The sequence below is a fragment of the Pelmatolapia mariae genome, linkage group LG7 (genome assembly GCF_036321145.2).
Source record: "Pelmatolapia mariae isolate MD_Pm_ZW linkage group LG7, Pm_UMD_F_2, whole genome shotgun sequence".
Classification (NCBI taxonomy): Eukaryota; Metazoa; Chordata; class Actinopteri; order Cichliformes; family Cichlidae; genus Pelmatolapia; species Pelmatolapia mariae.
The window spans coordinates 54,077,491-54,094,418 of record NC_086233.1 but is presented as its reverse complement, the minus strand read 5'-3'; the positions used below and the strand labels follow the sequence as shown (position 1 = coordinate 54,094,418).

Sequence of the window (16,928 nt, the reverse complement as noted above, 5' to 3'; positions counted from 1 at the left end):
ACTGTTACAAAAGGATAACAGTACTGTCTTCACGTAATGTCACAAACTGAAAGAGGACATAACCCCTGTCCTCCAGAAACCTAATTTCTCACTACTTCTTGTCTTGTTCATGCCTGTGGCGAATCATTTACTTGGGTTTCTGTGGCTGTTTTCACACAGGAACTTTGGACAATTTCAGAAGATCGGGTTGGGATATTTTCCACAGCTGTCCTTTCTCACATGTAGCACGCAGAAGAAAATGGTCTGTTTCAGATGCGTTTGCACTCAGGGAAATACTCTGTGTGGTTTAAGCGAAGGAGCTGCCTTCATGTATGCATGCAGGAGGCACCACACATGACACAAGCTCACTAATAATGAATGCACCTGTGCTGTTTGTGCATCAGTTCATTCCAACATTATATAGAATTTGTACTGGGAAGTTGACAAGGTTAACGACAGCTTAATATAAAAACTGACTGTGTGGGGTATTTGGTTTCTCACATGCACTGCTGTTGGGTGATGTTGGGGGGGTTCAGGGGTGCAGTACATGTATGAAAATGGGATAATATGTATCTCTTCTCCTGCTGTCAGTCACATGGAAAATATGGATGACGTCTTCGGGGTTGTCAGGTTAAGTTTTGTTTGTAGACATTAGTGTTTTCTGAGGCTTCATACACCAAACTAACAATCGTCTAAAGTAAAAAAAAAAAAGAATTAAAAAAAAGGCTTTTTCCTATAATCCAGTAATCCTTATTTGGAGACGTGTTTACACTTTAACCCATATTCCTCATGCATTTGTAAGGCCCCCTCAAGAGGGATACAGCTTAAATTAAGAATGCATGACGGTAAGTGATCCGCTGGCACGTCACTTGCACTCAGCTCAGCTTCTCTAGAATGCAGTGTTTAGCCTCTAAGACCCCAACAAATGAGTTTATTTTTAGAAAATCCCACTTCTTATTCCTCTTAATGGCGATTATGGGGTGACGACACATCTATTAATTTTTTTTCATGAGCTGCACTGGAAAATGCCATGTTTGATGGGTACGTGGGCTCTGCGCAATCGGTACGGGCGCACTCGTTTGTTGGTGCCACTTCTCCCCTAAAGGAAAAGGTTCTTTTCTCTCATTGACTCGGTGGTCATATGTTTGGAGTCGTTACAATTGTGCACATCAAACATTGTGTGTGTTGGCTCGGCTTAGAGCTGTATGAACTACTGATGGTTTCTATGTGTGGCAATTGTCCAGCCATAATGGATTGTGTTCTTCCTGAAAATCAGGAAGAAGATCATGTTGTTCTTCTCATACCTCCGCCAAGGAGTTTATGGGATTTTCTTTGTGTTTGTTTATATATTTCATTTTTGCCTGTTAATATAGACAAAATTTAACCCAACTTCAAATGATTAACATTGTTACTTTTACTATTTTCTATTAAGACATAGGGCAAAATTGGACATTTTGCATCATATTTTCACTACAGAATATGAACTGAAAGTATTAAATTTAAAAGCTGTTGCCTTAATGTTATTAAAAAATATCAGAAGCTAAACTGTAGCCAGCTATCCTTTTAGATCTAGAAAACGGATTCATGCATGATGTGGAATGTATTTAAAACAGTTGTCAGTGTTCTTGTTACAACTGTTAATAATTGCTATTGTTAATAACTGATTACAGTAAAAATCTGTGTTTTGCACTCTTCATGCTGTTTTGTTAAAAAAATAAGAATTAACAGAGGTGGTCCTCTGCCTCCACATGCCTCCCACAAACCAGGTTTCAGTGTTTTGTCGGTTTCATCACAGGATTTAATTAACGAGCTGGAATTTAGGTATTATTGCAGTTCAGGTGCAATCAAGTATGCTGAATTCCACAAATTTCTACAAATGTTTGGACGGTTGAACCCTTTGAAGTCCCTGCAGGATTGGCAACAAGCTTTTCTGTTCTCCCTGTGATCCAAGGATAAGTGGGATGGATGCCTTGGAACCATTTCCCTTGTTTAAATCTGTAACTGGATTAGAGGTACCCTCTGGAGAAAGGTGCCATAATAATACAACATTACTGCACAACAAGCCCTGCCTGCATTGCTCTCATAAACTGTATGCTAAACTGATGCTTTGGGTGACAGAACTATAAGATCTCCCAGATGCATTTGGGGAGGGGGCAAAATTCGTATCACTGCTGGACACCTGTGGCTCAGGTTTACAACTTCACAGCATACCCCCAAGGAAGGAAGAGGATACAGAGGAAAGGAAAAATATGGTTCTGCAAGTGAAAAAGCCAGAGAGCAGTAACTCCTCTGTGAACTGAGGAAACAGCCAGAGTCCTTCGGGTCTTCCCTGACAGCTGTAGCAATCTGAGAACTAGAGGCTCACCTCTGACGAGAGAGGGAGAGCGCAAAGAGCAAACACAGCCATCGGACAAAGTGGGGTTAAGAGCCTGCTGCCATGTCCCATTATGTGTTTCATTTACAGCAGAGACACTGAACACGCAGGGACAAATTATCCATCAAGCAGTGATCCAAACTCCGCTGCTTTCAGTCCCTGCACACATTTGCACACAGGGAGAGACACGTACGCAGTTTTACAAAATGGCCCTGACCATCACCGTGTACCGTATACTGTTCCCGCCTGCGAACAAGGAAAATCCCTGAGCTATCAAAGACGATTAATGTAGTCATTTATCTCACAGCGCTGTCTGGTTAATAACAGAGTAAACGTGGGAGGATGGAGAGCAGAGTGCAGGTACATTGACGAGAAAGGTCTAACGAACTCTGCTCTAATGAGTTGAGCATGTTCTACGGCAACTCTGAATTGCAGGAGTGTTGTGGAAAATGCAGTCCTGAGGCTGAAACACACTCTTTGCAAGGCGCACTCACAACCTCTCTTCACTTATAGCTCCTGCCTTCACACCTAACGTGCTCTCGAGTAGTAATGTACACTGCAAGTTCAATGAAATGGAATCATGGCTTCAGATTTAGAGAAGGCATGTACATTGTTGAGAGTATGTGTGGGCTGAGTACCAGGGATAACACAATGTTTTACAATCGAGATAGACAAATGTGTATATAAATAATAAAGATTAATATTGCAAATTCTCTATTAAAGTTGAACTATATGTTCACTGGCCACTTCATTAGTTACACTTTGCTGTTGCCAGGTTGGATCCCCTTTCGCCTCCAGGGTATAGACTAATCAAGGTGCTCTAAATGTCCTCTGAGATTTTGGTTAATATTGACAAAAACTGAGCCTCATGAGACCCGGCAAAGTTTTTTTTTTCAGTCTTCGGTTGTCTAATTTTTGTGAGCTTGTCTTAGCTGACAGGAGTGGCACCCATTGTGCACTTCTGCTGCTGTAGCCCATCTGCTTCAAGGTGCTCTTCTGCACCTGCTCGTAAAAATTGATTAGTAGTTACTGTTGCCCACCACCTGAAGGGGTATGGCCTTTCTCTCTGATCTCTGATATCAGCTGGATATTTTCTCTTTTTTGGATCATTCTCTGTAAACCTTAGAGACTGTTGTGCGAGAATATTTCAGCACATCAGCAGTTTCTGAAATACTCATGCCATTAAAACCATGCCATGCTCAAAGTCACTTAAATCACCTTTCTATTCCATTCTGATGCTTGGTTTGAACTTGATCATATTTACATGCCCAAATCCAGTTGTTTGCTGCTACGTGACTGGCTGATTAGATGTTTACGTTACTGAACACTTGAGCAGGTGCATCTAATGAAGTGACCACTGAGTGAGCATACACATTAGATTTAATAGTTGACTCAGAGCCTTTTTAGCACTTGTAAACTTGTACATTAGATGTGTTATGAAGAGAAATGTGCATGTTTTAACCTTCTGAGTTCTAAGACGTCTTAGACTTTCTCTCAGTTAGAAACGTTATTTCCTTTGTTCCCTGATTGCCACTAATTGGAAGAACAATTTAATAAAAAGAGAAATAGGATATTTCGATTGCCCACAGTTAGAATTAGGGTTATGCCCAAGGTTGTCACACATAACCTCAAAGGGTTAATTCCTTGAGGTTAAAAGAGGGAAGCCAAGCGCAGGTCCTCTCCTGTTGTTGTGATTTGATTTTGGCGGTTGGTCGAGCAGATGGGACGGATGTCTGGAAGTTGGAGTGCCTTTGGTGCTCCCTCCCTCAAGTGGGTGGGTGTGTGTACGCAAAGTGCTCTCCAGTCTGTCTTTAGGAAGATAGACAGCTGGTCAAACAGGCTTACGAGAGCAGTGGGCAGTCTGGTCTCTGACTTAAGCACATTAGTCTTTACTCCTCATTGGTCAATGGCTTCAAGTTCAAAACTGTTTTGTAATGTATTGATGGGTGAATATTGTGGACCGGTGACGATATGTCCTCTTTTTGACTAGACAGTGGCAAAAATCATTAAGAAAGCATTATCGACGCATGCGTGCATGCTGTACCCCTTGCCAAAGTGTTTTTACGTCTGTGTGTCGTGATTGAGGGTGATGGGGTGCACTGTGAGGGTAGACCCCCCCCCCCATGTACGCAGTTATGTGGTTGTGTTGTGCAGCACGTAGGCTTGTGGAATGCCGGACCGTTCTGCTGCTTCCCTCGTGGCGGGTGGCCTTGGCGGTTGGAGCCAGCAGAATGGGTACCAGGAGGGTGCAGGGGCGACACAGGGATCAGTCAGTGTAATGTGCTCTGGAGTTGGTGTTTTTGTGGCTGTGTCAGTGATACAGAAAGATCAAGATTTAATTTCATGGCCAAACCTACTTTTTTTCTGTGTGTTTTCTTGCCTTTGAGACATTCCTTCTGGCACATTTTATCCAGCCAAACAGACAACAAAGTTAACTCAGCATCAGGATGTCATTTATTAGCTAATGTAATACAACACCAGACACGACGGTTGTATTCCGTTACCCTGCACTGACGCAGAAAACAGAATACAACATTGTATTACACAAGAAGCACAAAGAACAAAGGGGAATATTGACTTACGCACAAAGGTCTGATTTTTATTTTTTTATTCCAAGAAACCTGCCCATTCGATCTGACATGATGTACCCTTGACTGGTGAAATGATTTACTTTTATTGCTGTCTCCTTTGGCATCTGTATCACTTCTCTTTATATATAAGCCAGCAGCTGCTGGTCAACCAGAGAGTGCTATTTTATTTGAACATTGCCCTACTGTGGGCACCAAGAATGCCTCAGAGTTATTTGAGAGCAGACGTATAATTATACCATTAGACTGACAGTGATGCTCGCTGTGAAATACTAATACCGCTGTTTTATTTTGCGTGTTCTAATCAAAGCTGATCTCAGTTTCTGTTTTAGGGGCTACAAATAGTTGAGACATCAAGATTGTGCTCTCTTCCCTTTCCGTCCTCCTTTTCGTTCTCTGTGTGAAACCAACTCGTGCAGGCTTCTGGTCAAAGCACACATGTGCTTGACGTCACGCGGGCTGCTTGTGGGCTGACGTAGGTGTTCAGACTCGAGCCATATCAGAGGGGCGAATGGGCCCCAGTGTGGCTGCCTGGTAGTGCAGTCTACAATGGCTCCTGTTCAGACCTCATGTCCCATGCCCCATAACCGCAAATGATGCTTATATGTGTGTGTGTGTATGTGCACACGTCTGTGCTAGCTTCAGCTATCTCATGCCAGACATATCTGATGCAAGAGCGGATCAAGGGATCACCATGTCATTTCTGAGAATAGTCCGTATCCATTCACTATGGGAGAGAAAAATGTGGGTTGACGGAGCCAGATGTTACTAGATTAACAGCTGTCCACGGCCTCTATTGTCTGCCACATCATGTCCGGTGGCTGTAAGAAGACAGAAGAACAAGAAAAGAATGAAACTGTACACTGAACAGATGGACAAGTTATTCTATCATTTCAGCTCATTCTGTACAAAACATATCCAGGACATCATATCCTCTCTTCTCTCAGCTCAACTTTCCTTTAAACTCTCTGGTGGAGATGTTCTGAGAATACAATTAAAGTGTCTCTAAAATGACAGCATCCTAGTACAGAGTCTGTGTGGATCCATGTAGAATAGCAGAGGTAAGTGTCTGGAGAATAGAGAACTTTTCAGTGGGCATTATGTGTGCACCCTGAAGCCGGGCAGCACCTTCACCCAAACCAAGCATAGTATTTGTACTCTATACATGCCCTGTGTAATAGTGAGAATGCATGTGCAGCAGATTGCCTCCTACATGTAACAAAGGACAAGTTCTAACAAAGTATTGTCCTGATTCTCCTGACCCAGTCCAGAGGGCATGTGAAAATGCCTGTAGACCCTAGCTCTTAGGAGACCGGCCTAAGAATTGATCATGTGTCATGGGATCTACTAGTAGATCAATTGGCTCATGGCCCACTGGGGTGCTGCCTACCAGCAATTCATCACCAGCGGTCACAACACATTTAGTCCTGCTTCACAGGCACTTGCTGACATTCAAGTACTGTGGCTAAACAGAGGGAGGAGGATAGCAGTGTTAAGTTATGGTAGTTGGCTGGCCGAGAGCGTAATTTAACCCTTGAAGCCTCAGGTGAGCGGTGACGTTCACCTCTCAGAAACTCTTAAATGTGTGAATGTTGACTTATTTAGAAATATTTTTAAAATTCACCTCTGTCCACTTTCTGCCATGGCAACTAGTCATTTATGATACACTTCAAAGACAAATGTAGTCTATGTGGTAGTACACGTGTAGTAATGTTTTTGTCCTTGCCATTAGGAGTAATGCCGCTGTTTCCTAAATGATAGCACAGTAGTTTAAGCAGCAGTAGAACCTCAACTGGATCCAGGCTGTTACCTTTCAGTCGAGCTGTTGTCTGTCCTTCCGCTCACATCTGGATCCAATAGGAGCGGCTTCCTTCTCTGAAGGAGGGACACATATAAATAGCCAGGCAACCGTAACCACACCATGCAACACAGCCTGGATGTTAGTTCATTTGATTACTGCTGCCCTGTTTTGCACTGCCAGCTCAGATATGGGATCTTATATTCACGTATCCTTGCATGTATAAAGAGCCCAGGTCCGTCATGTCCACCTCTGACTCTCTGACCCCCTGGTCTGTGGTGTGACTGATGCATGTACACTGAATATGGAATGCACATCAACACAATTCTGTTCCCATCTGTGAAAAGTTTGAATGGAATAAGGCCAGGACTGATAGGCAAGAAGAGGATAGGTGGGCTGAAACGTGTGGGCTTAGGAGGGGGAACACTGTATACTGGTTATAGCAGAACAACTAAATTTGCTGCTTTTATGAGATACAGGGCACAGTAACAGCTACATTACTAGTGCAAAGATTATGTAACCACGGCACAGTGTCATTTTGCAGCAGGTCTATGCATTTACGTCCGGTGTCCTCATTTTGATGTGAGATGCAGAAACGGCAGACGTGCAGCAACGACTTAAGCATATGGCTGATTCTTTGTTTTGTTTTTTGTTTTTTTCAAATTGCATCCTAAGAATGACCCTCCTCATTGTGTCTCCCATATGTGTGTACATTCCAGTGACTTAACACATGCTTCTTTCTGTGTGGCACATGTGCATGTCTTACCACAGTCCTGGCTCAGCCCAACCCCTATCAAATTAAGGCTCATTCCAGCAAGAGGTGGGACCTTCATCTCGTGGCCTCGACCCTTCCTTGCTGGTACCGTCTTCTGCTGGGGGCTCCAGGGGCAGCACAGGGGAGAAGGTGGGAGGAGGAGAGGGATTGTTATTGGGGTTTAATGCTTCAGCGGGAAATCTACGCCGTAGCTACGTTGTAACCGCAACCCCCTCTGAAACTTTATGCTGTTACCTACCTACGGTGTAACCTGACATGCACCTCGGGGTTTGTGTGCTGTTATTGAGTGAGTTTTAATTTGTGTGATTTCAGAAGCAGATATCGCAGAGTGGTGTCGTGAGGAAAACTTATGCAATAGGCCCAAATTTACCTTGACACACACACTTTTGTCTCATACCAACACAGGTATGTGTTGGCAGGTTGGGATGAGTTTCTCGGCCATTCAAGCTGCCCCATTTTGTTGCTCCTTTAACATAGATTGTAGTTTTCGGAGCAAATGCTATAGCAATCAATGTCCTGTTGTTTTTAACCCATGCCCTGGGAGTTTGCATGTCCGTCCGTGTGATGTGGTAAAACTGCAAAAACATGGAGGTTGTGTTCCAGGGATGGAACCTGAGATTGTCCCCGTTCCCCTCTTGCTGGCCTCTTAGGAGGAGCCACCAGCACTTGCTCCTGCCCCTTCTCCACTTCGTGCCTGCCTTCCTCTGCCAGATGCATAGCTTTAGTTTCCCTCCTAGGCTACAAGGGTATCAGGTTTGTTTTGGAGGGGAGTGGGTAAGAGGAAAGGGGAGGGTTGGGGTAGAGATGAGGAAGGCTGGCATATGTGTGGAGGAGAATTAGGTGGACAAATCGCATTGGTGTAGGTTTTTTTTTTTTTAATCCGGAAAAGGAGGGGGAGAAAAAGATGGGAGGGGAAAAATAGAACTAACAAGTCCCTCCTGGCCTGTTGCTGCCCCTGACCCCTTATCCATAAATTCCATGCCAGGAATTGGAGTTGTGAAGCAGCCATTTTATGAATGAGGGTTAGGGGGGAGGGAGCGGGAGGCCGAGAGGAATAAAAGGAGCAAGAGAGAGTGAGAGGGGAGGCGGGTTAGGTTGTGTTTAGTATATGTGTGTGGGTGGGTGAGACGCGGCTCAGAGGCGCTTGTGGTAGAGTTAGTTATGTGTGTGTGTGTGCGTTAGCGACTGTTCAGGCTTCGTGTGCGTCTGTGTTGTGTTTTGTTCATGCCTCTGCTGAGACACTGTGCAGTCTGGAACAAAGGCCCAATTTGGGTTGTGCTTCCGTCTGAAGCTGCTCGCTTAGCAGCCACTGCAGATCAGTTATCAGATCGAGGAGTAACAGGCACACCTCAACATTTTGTAAACTTCGCCAGTTACAGTTAGGAGAGACATCTTGATTTTGCACTTGTTTAACCATGCGCTGTGGAAGCATGTAAACATCATTTCTGTGCTCTCCTGTTGTCGCACAGTGAAACTACCCCAGTGGTTTTTTTTCTTGTTGGGTTTTGTTTTTAAGTGGACTCCCAGGGGCTCACCACACAACTTTACTATTTGCATTGTTATTTAATTGAAATCTTCCAGTAGATATAAGCACCTTTTTTTTTTCTTTTTCCAGCTGAAATAGTTTTAGACCGGTGGAAGAGACGGTATACAAGCATACTGAATCATTTTTTAGTAAATCTCTTTTCTTTAGTTAATTAATTTTATTGTCTTCAAGATATCATTTGCATAAAGTCTTTAAAATCTTAAAAAAAATGTTACCCAAGAAAACAAAGCAGAATTTGGGGATCACAGAGAGTGCATCTTCTCTTCTTCTTTGCTGAGGAAATTGACCCGTGTACCCCTTGTACAATGACGGCACAGTGATCCTTTAGACGTGAGTTAGAGGCATCTATTGTGCCTCCTGTTATCCATTAGAGGAAAAATGACGATCCAAGGGGAGTCTTGTTTCAAGACGGAGCTTATTCTCTCATTTGTGATTCCCCTATATCTGCTGTCACAGAAATATGGCTGCAGGCGAATAAACACAACTTAGGTTTAGATGGCAAGGCGAAGCCAAACCTCCACTATGTGAACTGGGCCTAACTTAGTCCGATGTAGGCAGCAGTTGAGTGGTTGCTGTGTCTTCTGTGTAAATTATAGATATTTAACACATAAGAAATCAACTGAAATCGGTTTCTTGTGTTGTATAAATGAGTAAAATGTTTAAACGAACAGATTATTCCACGCGATCGAGGTCAGGCATAGTGCAATCTCTGTGTTGTCATGGCGATTCCCAGCCCCCTGCTGTCATCCATAAAGCAGTAGGTAGCAGGTGCCATTAGCCAGTCAGTCACTCAATGCTGCTCGTGCAGTGCTGTAGGTAATGAGAGCTGACACAGAGTGACAGTGCAGACAGGAGGACATGCTGTCACTGCGGCTCAGGGACACGAGGACGTCCTCTGGTGTTGTTTACTCCTCGCTGTGTACATTAACGCTGCTGATCCTGCTGCTGATGGTGATGCCGCTCGCCTTTTCCTGCTTCTCTTTAACTGAGATAATCCGTTAACCATTTGAGTCACCGATAAAATAACACCGCTAACGATTACCCGTTCCAGCTTTTCAAATATAAGAACTAATGTTTTGGAATTATCCCAAATGAGTCACGTTTGGACTGTTATTAAAATCGTTTGAAGACTCTGATTTACATGCGCATTACTTTTTTGTTTGTGGATGTATTCCCGCTGTGTACATTTACATAAACAATTAACAATTAATGGACACAGGCCCACCTGATTTCATGGGTGTTCAGGAATTGATGTTAGTATTGATTTAAGAACAGGGATGGATATCCGCATTTATCATTGAAAACTTTATTATTATTCCTGTTGGTAAAATTATAGGCGTGTGTGTATACCTGTTTAGACATCTGTGTGGGGACCAAAAATCAAAAATTACTATACTTGTCAGGAACAACAGTCACTTGTGAGGACAAAAGTGCCTGTCCTCACGAGTTTGAAGGCATTTTTGAGACTCAAAACTTGGTTTTAGTGTCAGGGTTGCAATTAGGTTAAGCTGAGGGTTAGGGTTAGGCATTCGTTTTTGATGGTTAGGGTTAGGGTAAGCGGCTAGGGAAAGCATTATGTCAATTAGATGTCCTCACTAAGATATCAAAACGAGAATGTGTGTGTGTTGGTGTGTTTAGGTTGTTCATTTTCAAATAAAAATCAATGATTTAACTAAAATAATCCAACTATTCAGAGTAACTAACTGCAATTTGTGCCATGTATTCTTTTTTCCCCTTTCAGTGGTATAAGTTATCACGTACCGCTTGTACAGGTGTTGCCAAAGCAGGAAAAGAATAGCTATAAATAACAGTAATCACTTGCTGAGTCCCTTCTCTGACGTGCTTTGTTTACTTCCTCACTCGCCTTTTTTCCTTACAGGAACAAAACAGACAACAGAAAGGTGCTACTTACTATATGATTGCTGCCGCCTCCTTGCCAGCCTTTTCACAACCTCTTGCTGTCTGGGAGCTCAGCAGAGTGCAGAAAAGAAACCCCGCAGCAGTGAGCTAGTTAGATAGCAGATAACTGCTGTGGTGCAACACACATACACACACACGCACACACACAGAGGAGTCTAGTAGTAGCTCTAATGAAACCACCACAAGACAAAGCAGTGACTGGAAATTTGGCCATGGAAAAAGGCCTGGAGCCAGAGCCAGCGCTTTGATGGCTTTCTTTTGAGTGGTAGTTAAAGGATATGGTCTCCTGTTTCATGTCTTTGCTCCTTCTTGCTCTGTGTATGCATTTGTGTTCGTGCGTGTGTGTGTGTAAGTGTGTGATTGATGGCTCATTGATTGAGCAACGTGCTCCCATTCCCTCTCTCAGCCAGCTATCTGTCCCCTGGCTGTATGTAGCCAGCCAGCCCAGCACCAGCTGTTCAAAAGTATGCGCGTGTGTGTGTATCTGTGCGCACATTCATGTTTGAATAAGTGCATTCCGGCGGAAATCACTGATCTAGCAGGTGCGATTTCTACTCTCCCATGGTGTCTTGTTATGGTCTTAATCGGGGCGTGGGCAGCATTTTAACACCAGTTGATGTTACGTAGAATAAGAATATGTTGCATTATTGATGTTTAATATTTAACACACAATTCAAGTAGGATAAAGGGCTCGTTGTGTTATCATCTGCATGTTCCTCGGTGGAGTTAAATACTACAGTCATGTGTTATGAGGCATATGATTTTTTTCTCTCTCAAGTAATTCCAGAGCTGATCCAGTGCTTCTGTTGAAGAGAAAAAATATAGCCTTGGGACCTCCATTTATTACTGTTTATGATGTTCAGTTTAGCAGCATTCAGACCAATAAGAGTTAACAAGACATTTATGAAATAACTAATGAATTACTGCATCTGGGGACAGCAGAGATACAGCAGTTCTCGGGTAAATATAGAATCGGCTCATCCTGTGCTTGCAGTTGGTGCAGTGTCCTCTTTACGCAGGTTACCACATGTGTGTCAGAGGAGCAGAGTGATCTTTTAAGGATGACAGAAAACTTGTGTAAAGTGATCTGCTCGGGGAAACCCTGGGGCTGATTAAAATGGAGCTGAAGGAATGATAATAAGTCTGAAATATCAGAGTTCAGATGCTGTGAGAGATTGTGGTAGATATGCTGTGTTGCTTAAGAAGACGCTCACTGAACCATTAATGGAATACAACAGATTTTTAGGTCACAACAAGGTGGGGGGGTGTAAAACTGGTTCCTCAGCCCTGTGTTTACATTCTCAATGAATGTGTGTAACATGTCTGCTGTGTTAGCGTGCCTCTCTACCATGGCGTTGACCCCCTGCTGGTGCTCCGCTACTGTTGCAGCCTTGTTCCTTGAGTCGTTTGAGGCCTGTAACAACAGGAAAACAAAAGCATTTTTTTCTAAGCAGGGGTCGCCTAAGTGGGCCACACTGTGGTGCGCCCCGCATTTATGTCCCAGTCTGTCCAAACTGAAGGAGAGAGTTGTCTGCAGCCTCAAAAAAGAAGGGGGGAAACATGCCCGCTCTTTCTAAACTGTGTCTTTATATCTCCCCTGACTGTTAGTAGCCACGGGCTTTCACAAAGGAGACCATTGTTTGTTTGGTGGGGAGAAAGCATGGGCATTTTGTTTCAATCATTTCTGGAAGTCTTATGTTTAACATGGTGGGGGCTTAGCACGCTTCCTGTAGCTGGAAGCAGTCTTGTTCCCTGTGTCCATTTCCCAGCCTCTGCACTGGCATCTGTCCTCTCTGCCCTCTGTGTCGACTTCTGAATGCTCCGGGTTTATAGTGTGTTCACACCTGTGGAGGTTTTCTTTTTGATTAAGCTGCAGCTTTTGGTGTCATAGCAGGACAAGCTATACGAGCTGAAAGTGGGTTCAAATGTAGTTTTTGTGCTTTGTGCCCAACATAAAAAACCCGCCCCCAGATCTTTCTCCATCTTCCCATCAGTCCCAAATAAACCCTCCTGCCTCATGCTTGCTAACCACTGCAGCGTATTTGAGTCCTCTTGCAGCGCTTTGATGACACTTCACCTCTCCTATATGCACTGACTCCTCCTTAATCCGACTAAGAGCTAATCTATCGCGGAGGGATGTGATCCGGCACTAAACACTAGATTTGATTGTCGCAGAGCAGGGGAATCTCAGCCCTTAGACACTGTCCCTCATCACGCATAGAATGCATGTCTTGATCATTTTTGTGTTTTAAATCTCCCTAAAAAGCCGCATCCCTCTGCTGCATGTCTAGTTTAAAACACTAAAAAAAAACCAAAAAACAGTCTGATTCTTCTTCTTTTTACAGCGCATATTTTTATATTAAGCAATTATTTCCCAATATGCCTCCTCTTATTGTCTCCCTTTGTGGCTCTCTCTTCTTTTTTAGTTTTCTTTTGCTTTAATAATCTTTTGGTTTCATTACTGGAAAAAGAAAAAGCCCAGCTGTAGCTGTCCTCTAGTGAAAATGTCAAACCCAGAGTTTTACAATAACATGATGAAGCGCGATACGCCAGACAAAACTCCTCATTTGGCATGTGTTAATTAGGAAGGACTTGCTCAAGTCCTAGAACCTAAGAAAGAGAGGAAAAAGAAAACATTATGGCTTATATGCAGATTCTGCTTCATGCTTACAGACCACATGCTGACCCATCGGGGAGCACTTTAATGATAAACAAGTGTGATGTGGCAGTGGTGCTTCGTCTGAGAGTCATACAAGGCATGTACTTGCCACACAAGTAGGAGGAAATTCTCTCTCACACACACACACCTCTGTCTAGAAATGTAGATAAAATTAGCAAAGCTCCCACACTACATGCTTTAATCGTTCTTTCATCTTTCTTTCATTTTCTTGCTCCCTCCTTCCCTTTCTCTTTTCCCTCCTGAAGCTGCTGAGGTCCCTAAAAGGGGCAAAGAAAACTGAGTGTATTTGTGTGTGTGGGATGGGGGGAAGAAGGAGAGACGGGGGAGAAGGAGGAGGAGGAAGAACTGAACTCTCCACCCACCCTGAAAAGAGGAGGTGAAAAAATGGGGATAGAAGCATGATGTCACAGGCAGCCAATGGGAAGTGTGGGCTGGGGACTGTTTAAGGCCTGTCAGCTGTCCTGCTCCATCCACATAGGCAGTGTGAGGTCAGGCACAGCTTTATCCATCCCCTGCCCCATGTCTGGTCACCAGCCTCTAGCTTCTGACCTTTGAGTCCACGCTCTATGTATGGCATATGAAGGTCCTGAAGCGAGGTCTCACTTAATGCTCTAGCTGAACTGCCATTGAAACACTGCCCCAAAACCAAATATGGTACAGATTAGGTGGAGAGCTGCAGTTTGTCATTTTGTATTGTTTCCACACGCTCTTTATCATGACTACTGTTTGTGTTCAAGGCCAGAAGTGAATGGGGGACTTGCGTCATGGTAAAATCCGATTAACACCGAAACTTAGGTTACAAATGAGGAGCTATGTCTGCGTTGAGCCTGTGAGAGAAACTTGCTGAAAGTGACGTAACCCACAGTTTGCTCAGAGACTTGTAAATAGTAGTTCATTCCCGCTGCAAGGCTTTGTGCAACTGGCATGATGTTGGGTGTTGCTGTTACTCAATTACTAATAAGGATAAACCTTTACAAGTCCATTGTTGACGACACTGTAATGGTCCTTTAGTGTCGTTCGTGGCTTTACGTTGACATGGTAAGCCACCCTTTTGGGCTTATTGTCATTTTAAGCCACATGGATTTAATGGGATGTTTAAGGTAAAGTAGCCCTTATTTATGATATCCAGTCACACCCTTTTGATGTGAAAGGATCAAGTGAGAATGAGCTAATTGCTGAATGCTGCCAAACATTTCCCGTCACCGGTCCTGTTTGGCCTTATCAGCGTGCATGTCAGTAGTAAGTGCCTCTATTCTTCTGTGTTGTTCAACTGTTTATGAGGAAAACTGCAAGCCTTTAACTCCTTGTGCCGAAAGGAAATGTTCAAAACAAGCACGAGGTTTGTGTGTTTTTTATGCCTCTCCTTTTTTATGTCAAGTTAAGCTTTGTATTCTACTGGATCAGTACAATACTGTTTTACTGTGACATCATCTGGGACTGTGGTATCTTATCAGGCCATTACACTTGAAAGACCTAGCCTTAAGTCTCAGTGCAGGCTCTCTAGATAAAGAGAGTGATTCATCCTAACTCTGGTGCTTGTCCTTTTTTTTTCTGTGCATGAACACTCAAGAATCTTGCTCCTATAACGGCATCAAAGGGAGGAAAAAGGAAATCCTAAACCCAGATGTTATTCATGAAGCGACTATTGGGATTGCTGGCTCCATTAAGGTGCCAAATACTGAGGTGTGTATCCTAAAGAAAAGAGAGCGATACATTGAAGAGATGGGCAGAGTAACAACACTGCAGTCTGCCTGTGTGTGCCAACAACCAGAAAGTGTCTGCAGACATACAGAGGCTTTAATGTGGGCTGTATAACTTTTTTTTAACTTATAAAATGTTTTTATTTAAAGTAATCACAAGCAATTTTAGGCTTTATCATCCTCTCGCTATCACAGGAATAATCAACTAATGGCCTCCTCATTGCTAGCAGAGATCTCCATTTTAACCTGGTGGGAGTGCTTGCAATGAGCACAAACATATCCCCATCAGCTTTTTAGCTCAAGGCAAATGTTGCTGTGCTTAATCAGGATTAGGGCCTCTTTGAAGTCGATGTGAAATGAAGATTTGTCATGTTGAATCCAGACGTCATGCAAGCAGGGATAATGTATGCCGGATGGCGCACCAGGATGAAGTCTGGGCACTGTGTGTCAGAGTTGTCGATGGTCATTTACAGAAATATGCTCTGGTATGAGAACCGTTACTGTTCTCTGATGTTCCGATGACGACTGGCTAAGATTGTCTGCGGACTAAAGATGTTAAACATTTCCCTGATTGCAACTTGTACAAGCAGCACTAAAATTCAGGAGTGTTTTTTTTAAAGGTGTTTACTAAAGTTTAGATTGGAGTGGGTTGGAATATGTTGAGAATCAACATTGGTCCATATGGCTGGAAGTTCTGTCTGGTGGCATGTGGGTACACGCCAGGTTTTAAACTGTGCCTGCAAACATCCAGCGACTGAGCCAAAAGAAGCACCAAGTTGTTCATTTTATATGACCAGCTATGTTGTTTTTTTCCAGTGTTGCGAAATAAATCTGCAAAGATTCCTCTTACAGTGTATACATGTAACTAACAGCTATGAAGACAATCACTTAACAGGAGGGATTAGAGTCCAATGCGTAGAAGGCTCTTATTAACCCTGACCAGTCACTCGGCTTGCAAAACAGTTAGTCAACAGAGGACTGCCAGGAAACGCACTGTATTTAATGAAAGAGATCTGGGAAGTCAGGTATTTTTAGAAGGCACCTTTAGTAAGAGGAAACACCTCAGAACCTCTGAAAAAATGCCCAACTTCTCTGCAAAGTTTCTCTTTCCATCATTAATGTCTATCGAAGCACCTTATTTAGCTTGTCAAGTTCAGTGCCTGCAGCTGAAACATTTCTGTAAATCTCTGTGAACTCTTCATGACCAGATCAACTTTAGACATGTCAGGTGAAGCACTTACTTGCCAACCATTAGGTACGAGTCACACAGTCAGTTTCTGTAATAATGCCTTCTTAAGATTTGTCAGTGCAGCTAAAGTAATGCTGAATGTGCTGTTAATTTGAACTCCCCCTCTGAGTCATGACAACCACTAGGTGTGAGTCTTGAGGATAATTTGGAGAGCTGCTGGAGAGGCTCATCTTCATGGCTACAAAAAACACTCCAGGGGTGATGAGCTGGGACTGTGGGACTATTAGTCGACTAGAAGTCAGGCCCACAGGGATTCAGAAGGTCAGCTTTGATACAGAGAAAGGCCCCACTATTTGACTTCCATCTAATATTCTTTTCT

At 43.4% G+C, this 16,928-nt stretch overlaps 1 protein-coding gene and 1 long non-coding RNA gene across 2 annotated transcripts in view; one reads left to right on the top strand and one right to left on the bottom strand.

The window, feature by feature from the left end:
- Positions 1-16,928, top strand: part of igf1ra (insulin-like growth factor 1a receptor) — a 70,273-nt gene that overhangs the window by 25,643 nt on the left and 27,702 nt on the right. The gene's annotated exons all lie outside the window — the stretch shown is intronic.
- Positions 4,887-7,604, bottom strand: LOC134631420 (uncharacterized). The gene is made up of 3 exons (XR_010094397.1): positions 7,506-7,604; positions 6,752-6,816; positions 4,887-5,762 (listed from the first exon to the last, which is right to left on the bottom strand). It is a non-coding gene; the product is annotated as an uncharacterized LOC134631420 (long non-coding RNA).